Source organism: Passer domesticus, chromosome 17 (assembly GCF_036417665.1).
Source record: "Passer domesticus isolate bPasDom1 chromosome 17, bPasDom1.hap1, whole genome shotgun sequence".
NCBI classification, from domain to species: Eukaryota; Metazoa; Chordata; class Aves; order Passeriformes; family Passeridae; genus Passer; species Passer domesticus.
In genome coordinates this window covers 2,701,514-2,711,085 of record NC_087490.1, presented here as the reverse complement: position 1 = coordinate 2,711,085, position 9,572 = coordinate 2,701,514, and the positions used below count along the sequence as shown (strand labels likewise).

Below are 9,572 nucleotides of genomic sequence, written 5' to 3'. Positions count from 1 at the left end.
GGACATGTTTAAGGCATCTGCTTAGGCTGTGTTGTTCTAGAGAAGGAAATTGCAGAGGATATGTTCAGTTTAGGCAACTTCTGCAATACATTGCAGGATTACAATTATTAAATGTAACTTAGCCCAACCCCAGTAAGGCAATTGTGTGCTCACCCCTCTGTCTCTAAAGGATTGGGCTGGAGAGAGGTTGGGGGCTTAATCTCTAGAACAGTTCAGACTGTTTGAAGCAGAAGCCTAAACACAAGCTTTTCCAGGTGAAAACAAAGCTTAGAACACCTTAAACCTGGTTTGGTCTCAAATTGTCCTGGATGCTAACTGTTTCCAAATGCTGGTTTAATTTCAAGTGTTCTGGAATAAATTGGATCCAGAGGTTTGGATTGAGCTCCTAATTATTGTAAATGTTGTTCTGAAAGGCACTGGCTAGTGTAGGTATTTTAATTTTACCTTTTTTTTTTTTTAAATATTTTGTGTGGTTTTCTGACTTCAGCAGTCCAGAAAAGTCTTTGTCTCAGTTATGTTTTTCTGCAAGAAAGTGTCTTGTTTCTCCTTTCTTGAGGTGAAATATTCTCCCTGAGAGCTCCTTGCAGTCCTGCCTGCAGTGTCTGGAGCTGCTGGAGGTGTGTGGTTAAAGAACATGCCTGATTTAAGAAAACATTTTAGTTCTTAAAATGGATTTATATCCTGTTTTTAGTACTTCTCTTGCAAATAAATGTTTCAGAAGTGTATTGCAGTACAGTCATGTCAGAAAATAGATATTCTTATTTTCTGTAAGAAGCACCTGGCAGCCCATGGGAGGGACTGCTCCACGTGCAGTGGGCATCTGGACTGGGCCAGGCCTCAGGGATGCTGAAACTGCAGGGTCTGCACAGTCTGTAGAGCTGCAACTTTTCCATATCCACTGAAATGATATTCCTTCACCAGAGTATTTTCATGGGTCGTCTTCCAAGCTGACACTAAAAAATTCTGTTAAAAATGTAAAACCAGCTCCGTAAGTGTGTATAAATTGAATATAATAAAATTGGTTCATTAATTTTTAAGATCTTACTGTAATGAAAAGCTACAGCTATATGGAATAGTGAAATAAACACCTCTAAAACAACAGCAATGTAATATTCCATTGTGTTGAGTCACAGAATCTGATATTGGAGTCATGGGTTTTCTGCAGTTAAATTCTGTGGAGGAACTAGGTTAGCAACACAGACCTTCTGCTGAAATTGTTAAATTCTGTGGATAGCAACAAAGACCTTCTGCTGAAATTGTGCTAAAGGGTTTCACAATGGCTTTGATGGACAGAAGAGACCTGGATTAAATCATGTCTGTAGCAGAGAGTTCTACTGAGGGCAGAGATCAGAGGAGCTCACAAGATGTGCATTATTACCACACAGAATTATTTTAGAGGAGACCCTTATCATTGAAGGTTAACTCCTTTCTAAACTTTCTTATGAACTAGGAAGCAATTTACAGCCAGTAGCTACAGCAGAACTTAAAAAACCAACAAAAAGGGAGCTGGGTTCTGTGCCCCTCTCAGCCCTCACTCAGGGCTTGGTCTGTGGTGTTTTTTCAGCACTACCTTTCCTTGAGCCCAGCATTTCATCTTGAGACGTTCTCATATCTCAAGCTGGTTTTCTTTTTCATCCTCACTACTAAAGGTTGAGTGGATTCCCCTTTGAATTTGCTGGGGAAGCTGTGTTGGCATTGAGGAAGCCCCAGCACCTTCTCTGAATTCTGCTTGGTGCTGCAGCCCAGCACCTTGAGTGGGCAGGTTGGCCAATTAGTGTCTCTGTTCCTGGCAGCTCAAGATTAGAAGAGCATTTATGTCTAATTAAATATTTTTATTAGTTCCATTTCTATTAGAAGAGTTGAATTGAAACTTCTCCCATGCAAGTCTTTGTTCAGAAAAAAAGCATTGTCTAGGAATTTTTAAAGAAGCAGATGAGGGAGTGGTGCCACCAATTCTAATCCAGGTTAAGGCTTTTATGAGCCTTTGTCTGCTGTTTCCTCTGTGTCACCATTGTTTAACCCTTTATGTAGGACTGAATTTCTGTGTATTAAATGCCCTATTTGAAAAATATGGTGTTGACTTTTCTTAAATGGTCTTTGTCTTTCGGGATTTTTAGCTCTTTGAAACCTTCTTCATCTCATTGTGAAAATGGGGTTGGTGTCTCATCACAGTATTTTTGCCCTTAGACATCTGCATTGATCCTATAGTGTGGGGCACTATTTGTGCTGCTCTCCAGTGCTGTGCATAGCTCACTCCCTTGTTTATGTCCTTTTCTTAAACCATTTTAGGCTCTTTCCTTACGCCAGAAGCCTAAAAGTTAAGCTCTTAAAAATGAAAGAAACTTGAGAAGGAGACATAACAGTCTGGAGACAACTTCACTGAGCTGTTGACAATATCATATTTTTCAAAAATAAATATCCCACAGAGCACCAGAATGCCACTGTGTTGAGTTAAGGCTGTGTCTCCGTGGGGCCACACTCGGAGTCCATGGGCTGCACCAGGGCACAGCCTGCCCTGGGCATAGCCAGGGCTGTCTGCAAAATCAGCTTTGCATTGTCAGCTTTGCAGTTCAGGAGCTGCAAAAAATCCCCCCCAGAAAAACGGCTGCTCTGAGAAATGAATAGAGCTGGACTTTGGTCTGGGCAGAGACAAAACGCCACAGGAGGGTTTGGTGCTGCTCTGCTCTTGGCCAGGGGTACAGCTGGCATTGAAATGGCAGCTAAAGCATGAGCTCAACTCTAAACCTCTGAAGCTGTGTCATTTTGCACCAAGGTGGCCAGCACACGCTCTTGCCTGGCAGGGAGTGATGGGGAGCAGGGTCAGCAGCCACTTTTTATCTCTAATTTGTGTTGTGACAAAACTGGATTATACACAATGTGTGTTTTGTAGAGTTGAGTAAGGGCTGCCCTCTCATTGCTCCTCAGAATAAAATGAGAATAGTTCAAGTGAAGAAGAATCAAGTGACTTCTGCTGGGCCTTTCAACTCCAACAGTTCATTTATTGTGTAAAGGTAAGTTATATTTTAGCTGTTGCTCTGCAGCTCCCACATGATGATTCATGCTACCAGTTTTTCTTCTATTAATAGTTTACAGAGAGTGCTTAAATTTAGATTGAATTCCATCTCATAGTCTGTCATGCTGGGTAGCATTGAGAGGAATAAAGCCACAGTCTGTTTGGGCAGTGTCTTTATGAGAGTAGTCAACTCCTGACATGAAATTACTGAAAATCCTTCCTTTGTTCCTGACCCAGACTGGACTCGGGCTGTTGGGGATATGCTTTGCTTCTTTTCCTTAAGCCTTTGGTAAAAGATGAACTCCTCCTGTGCTGGAATTGAACAGTTGGTGCAAAAGGCTTCAGTCTCTGACACGGGAGTGTCCTTCATCATGATTTCAGCCATGGGCATGCCAGCACAGTTCTGCATGTGTAACTTTGTTAAAGGAGACACTCTTCAGAAAAATCGAGTTTTCCCCATGTTGATTTTAAAAATGCAATAAAATATTTTACATTGAACAATGTGTGTGAAATAATCACATATATACAAACACACAGATTTGTATTTATATATTTATATATATATATAACTGTCTTTAATGTTGAAGGATTTGCTGGTGTATCCAAAGGACCTCAATAACTGTGCCCTCATCCCTTCTTTTAGGCTAACACAGGTGTCTTTCATTGCTTTTGAGGAGATTCAGGCAGTATTTGTGGGAATGGGATGTGTACAAGTCAGAACACACAATTTAAATGTCTTGTTTGACAACATTGAACACGTGTGCTAATGCAACACTCAGTTTGATGTTCTTGGTAAAATATGCATCCCTTAAATGTAATTTTGCACATATTAAATAATTCAGTCAGGTTGGAAAGAAAAATTTCATGACAGAGAAGAGCCTCAAAACTCATAAAGCATTGATCTCTTTGTAAAGACAGAAATATTTTTTTCTGTTTGATGTAAGATTAATTCTTCCAGAATCTGTCCTAGACAAACTGATCATTTTTCAGTCCTCCACGTGGAAGCCTCAGTACCTGGGTACAATTTTCTGCTTCCCAGGGTGGCAGGCTGTGTTTGGTTAGGAGTCTGTTTTGTGTTCCAGGGGTATCCCTGGTGTCCCCAAGGTGTCACTTGGGCAGTGCCACAGAGAGAAGGGTGAGAGTCTCAATGGGTCTCGAGCATGAGGTTTTATTTACTTTGCTCTCACCTTTTTGGAGTCAGCATTTCAAGGGTTGTTCTGCACAGGCTTTCTAGAGTTCACTGCTTGAGCTGAGTTGCTGAATCTGAGGAGTGCAAATATCCTTATCCCCCTTTTCCAGGTGCCCAAACTGAGGAGTTTGGCTTGTTCAGTGAGCAGGATGTCACTGCAGCTCTGCTTTCCAGGAATGAGAACGCCTGTCTTGGCTGCACATGGCAGAAGCAGAAAATGTAATTCCTGTCCTTGCAGTCCTGGACTCCTTTCAGCTCAGAGCTGGCTCTGAACGTGTGGCAGCCCCCCCATGGCTGTGGGGGCTGCTGGAAGCTGTTTTGTTTCCAGGAGGTTTCAGCCTGTCTCTTCATGTCATCCCTTCTCAAACTGCCTGGGCACAGCACTCACAGTAATGCTGGTTTATTCTCCAGAGTGACCGAGGGAAGTTGCACTCTCTGGTGTTTCCACCCCTGCATTTATTATAAAAAACAAAAGATAAAAAAGCTGTTTGTATTCCTTACTGTCAATTTACTGTCATTGGCCACTGGTAAGGGAAGGAATAAGTAGAAATACCCAGAGGTAAGGACAGTGCACATGGAATATGCACAAGAATTATGGTCTGATACTTGACAAGGACAATGGCATAGAACCACTAAAAAACCAATTAATTTTTTAGTTCAAAAGAAAGGTAACAGATCTATTCAGATCTTATTATAGTAATGGAAATTGCCTTATCCAACTGCTGAATAGGACATAAACCAGCAGCTGCTCATTATAAACACAGTTACTTGTGCAGAAGTGAGAAATGAGCATGCAGAAGCCATAGAGGGTCTGGCTTCATTGCTCTGTGAGGTGTTAATACTGATTTTAACATCTTGGATCACTGCAGAGTTCCCAGCTGCACAGATAAAATCAATAGGTGACAATAGAGATCTGATGTGCCATCCAAACTGGAATGGCCAGTGAGGGAAGGAACCAGTGCTTCTGGTACCAGAACACTTTCATAAAAGGAAAGTAATTCCTCAGAAGCTTTAGAAACTGGTCAGGGAGCCATTACCAGCCAGTCCTGTGAAAGTACTTGGACATTTGTTTTGAATCTTCTATGACTTGCTGATTTAAAAGAAAATCTATGTAGTCTACATCAAATACTCTTAAAATTGGTTAGCTACAAAAAATCAAAGAGTACAAAAAAAATCAAAAAGCTGGGAAAAGAAACACCCAATGATGCATTTCTGGGGTCCTTCACAGGTATGGTGATCAACATTTGTGACTTGGCAAACTTGTGAGGTGATATATTGAGGATGGCATGGTTGGAATAAACCAGTCTGGCAGTTCAGCCAAGAGGGTTGACTGCAACAGCTATGTTTAATGTATTTGAGAACAAAATAATATTTAGAAACTGCATCCCTGCTCCTTAAAAGTATTATTTCCAGCTTTCATTGATTTTAGTGGGAGAGAGTCATTTGGATGGCTTTGAGGATCTGGGCCAAAGAGTGAGGCAACCTCTGCAACACAGCAAACACTGCCCTGCAAGGAGCAGCACGGAGCAGATGCAGCAGAGCATGGCAGGCAGCTGATCCTGACCTGCTCCTCTAGTTCAAAAACAATTGCCCAGCATAAAATTTCATGGAATATCAGCTAGGAGTGGGAAAATACCACCTCTTGTACAGGGCAGATGTGAGACCCTTACATGAGTAGTATCCCATTCCTAGTGTCAGCATTTTTTTAAAGCTCTGGTAAACATCATGTAGGCAGGTGGCATTTCTAAATCTATCATCTATGCAGCATGTTTTGATGAGGCTCCTAATTTTCTCATCTCCCACTTTCGTTTTTTTTCTCTTGGCTAGTCACTGTATGTGTTCCTTAAAAAATCATTTCATGTTAACTGTGTGGTAAATTACTCCAGCTTTTTCTGTAACTTCCTGGGAAAAATTCCTTTTTTTTTCCTCCCCAGAGGATTTCCATTGTGTTTGGAGCAGCCTTCACTCTGCTCTGTAGTTCCCAGCTGAGCCAGCCCATGAACCAGCCTGCCTTCCTGACTGGGGTAAGAGTGCAGGAGGGGAGGGCAGCTCAGGTGCTGGCTGCTGCTGCCACTGCTGGGTTTTTAATGCTTAGATGCTCACAGATTTTGAGGTTGGCACTGGAGGGGCTGGAGCCAGTTCTGCTCCTTCTTTCCTACTGTCTTGTTGCACCAAGGAGATGTAAAGCATGCCAGGGAAGGCAGGGTGAGCAGTGCTGGGTGTCAGTGGTGTGGGAATGCTTTTGGAGTGGGGAATCCTGGAATAAAACAAGGAGTCCCTGCACAGAGGGGCCTGGGCTGGCTGTCGCTGGGGTGGATCAGTCTGTCACAGGCTGGGACCTGCCATGGAGCTGGTGGGAAGCGTGGAGTCACGCTGGTGGTTTTTCCTGTTTGCAGTGTCCACCCAATAGGAACACGTAGATTCCTTACTTGCTAAGAGGTAAACGTGAAAAATAGAACTTAAAAAACTTAGAAGATACCCACAAAGACCAGTGGGATGCAATTCTTGAGAGGTTCTCCCCCTGTTTCAAAATTGCTGCGAGATGAGTCAGGCTGTCCCCGAGTCCTGCGAGGAGCGGAGCTGCCTGGGGACAGCGCGGCCCCAGGGGCAGCGCCGGCAGGAAATGTGGAGAGTGCTGGGCATCCACAGCCCGCTGGGAATGGGGAACTGCTCTCAGAGTCTCTGCAGAGAGCTCCTAAGCGCTTCCAGGGCTCCTTTCCGTGGGTAGTAGTGGCAGCTGGGAGGAGAAGGAGTGGAGCTGCCCTGTGTGTGCAGCCTGGCCCGGAGTCCCCGCAGCTCCGAGCGCTGCAGCTGCGGGCTCCGACTGCTGGGTGGGTTTTCCAGCCTGGAAAGAAGTAGATGCTTAAAATAATGTAGCGAGAAAGCCCTCCTCTGCTCTCCTCCCCTCTGCCCTCTCCCCTTCCCTTTTCCCTCTCCTCTCCTTTCCTCTCCTCTCCTTTCTTTCCTCCTTTCATTGTATGCAGATCGAGTCCGGTCAAAGCGCGCTGCTGTCACTCGCAGGTCCCTCACGCCAAGCCAGGACTCTCAAGTAAGTTCCTTCCCTCTGCGGGGATGCTCTCCGGGCCGGCCGTGTCGGTGCCGGCTCGCCAGGTAAAGCTGCGGGGCTGCCGGGCGCCCGAACCGCGGGGCCGGGAGCTGTTCCCGGTGCCGTTCCCGGAGCCGTTCCGGAGCCGGTCCCGGAGCCCGTCTCGGTGCCGTTCTCAGAGCTGTTCCCGGTGCCGTTCCCGGAGCCGTTCCCGGTCCCGGTGCCGTTCACGGAGCTGTTCCCAGTGCCGTTCCCGGTCCCGTTCCCGTGCCGTGCCCGCCCCGCGCCGCCCTGCAGGGGGAGCCGCGGCGGCCGCGTCCTGCGCGGAGGCGGGAGCGGAGCGGGGCAGCGCCGGCACCGGGAGCGGCTCCGGGCGCGGCCGGAGCGCAGCGCTCCGCAGGCCAGGTGGGTGAGGCCGGCGGGCCGCGGGGAGGGGCGGGGGGCCCGGGGCGAGCTCCCGGGGCGGAGCGGGGCCTCCCGGCCGGGGCGGGCTGCGGGGCTCGTCCCGCCGGAGCATCCCGAGCGCGGCTCGGTCCCGGCCCGGCAGCGCCGTGCGCGGCTCGGTTTCCCTCGCGGCGTCCGCGGCAGCCGCGTCCCTCTGCTGCCCGTCCCGCCAGTTTGAAAAGTGGCCGCTCGCTGCCCTCTCGGTGCAGCCGAGCCGCCAGCCCCAGACGGGGCGATTTTGCCCTGCTGCCGCTTTCTCCTGGCCCGGCTCGCACGGTGTTTCCCCGCGGGGCCGGTGCGTTTCGCTCCCGGCTGTCAGTGCCCCGACACACCCCCGCGCTCCAAGATGTTTGCTCCGCGGATCTTCCCTCGAACATCAGGTGCTGGACTTTGCCTCCCTGCACCCACCCCTCCTTGGCCTTCCAGCAGATATTTGTGCTTAATCATAAAATTCCAGGGGAGCACCCTTCATCCTGCCAACTTCTCTGTAGTGCTTTCAAAGGAGGTTTCTGTCCGCTTCACAGTGGTGTTAAAGGGAAAAGATGGACTTCTATCCAGGGACTGAATAGATGGCTTCAAACCTGCGCGGTCTTGTCCCCAGAAGCCCCAGCTCTGCCTTATCTCTGCCGAGCAGCTGAAAGTTCCCCAGCCGAGCTCCTTTCCCCTGCCCGGGAGCGCTCAGCCCCGGCCCCGCGGTGGAGCCGCTCCCGCGGAGGGCGCAGGGCAGCGAGGGGCACAGGGCAGAGAGGAACACAGGGCAGAGAGGGGCACAGGGCAGAGAGGGACACAGGGCAGAGAGGGGCACAGGGCAGAGAGGGGCGCAGGGCAGCGAGGGGCACGGGGCAGAGAGGGGCACGGGGCAGCGAGGGGCACAGGGCAGCGAGGGGCACAGGGCAGCGAGGGGCGCAGGGCAGCGAGGGGCACAGGGCAGAGAGGGGCACAGGGCAGAGAGGGGCACAGGGCAGAGAGGAGCACAGGGCAGAGAGGGGCACAGGGCAGAGAGGAGCACAGGGCAGCGAGGAGCACAGGGCAGCGAGGGGCACAGGGCAGCGAGGGGCACAGGGCAGAGAGGGGCGCAGGGCAGCGAGGGGCGCAGGGCAGCGAGGGGCACAGGGCAGGGAGGGGCACAGGGCAGCGAGGGGCACGGGGCAGCGAGGGGCACAGGGCAGCGAGGGGCACAGGGCAGCGAGGGGCACAGGGCAGCGAGGGGCAGGCGGACACGCTGCCCCGGAGCTGGGGCTGTCCCCGGAGCCGTCGGCAGGACGCGGCTGCAGGGTCGTGCCCTGCCCCGCGGGTGCGTTCCCATCCCGGGTGTCGGTGCCGGGAGCGCTGCCCTGGCCGGGGATGCTCCCGGGAGGAGATTTCTGCATGGTGGTTTGTGTGAGCTAAGAGTCACGGTTGTTTTATTGCTCTTTTGTGCCCTCAGTTTGGGGGATCTCGAGTGCAGGGGGCTCCATGGCCTGAAGGAGGGAAGGTGGTTGAGCACCTTCTCCAAAACTGCCTGGAGAAAAAACTCCTCTCTCCGCAGAGACGGAAAGGGTTAACTTAAAGAGAACAACATGACTCACTTGGTAAATAGTTAATAGAATTGCTGTAACTACTTAAAATGATTTTCCTAAGCAGATGGCCAACTATTAGATAACTCTGTCTTAGGATGTATTTGTTTTCAGGTTTCTTATCAGGCTTGTAAGTCTCACATGTAACTCAAGAACTGGGGTAATTGATAAATTCATTCTTCTGCATGAAGGAAGCTAACAGAGAGAGAAAGCATGGCCAGCCCCTGCAGTTAGAGACACCCCTGGAGCATATTGCCCAAGTGAGGTAGAAAAAGATCAGATAAAATGACCAGCAAGGATGTGAGAAATATTTAAATTGGATTA

General features: G+C 49.1%; 1 protein-coding gene across 2 annotated transcripts in view; it reads left to right on the top strand.

Annotated features, from left to right (window-relative positions):
- The first annotated feature begins 6,752 nt into the window (after positions 1–6,752).
- Positions 6,753–9,572, top strand: part of ADORA2A (adenosine A2a receptor) — a 29,027-nt gene continuing 26,207 nt past the window's right edge. Inside the window, exon 1 of one of the 2 annotated variants that reach the window (XM_064392238.1) lies at positions 6,753–7,251. The gene's annotated coding sequence lies outside the window, so the exon portion shown is untranslated. Of the gene's footprint in view, positions 7,252–7,556; positions 7,654–9,572 lie in introns of those variants that run through there. The other variant, XM_064392240.1, reaches the window with a different exon arrangement.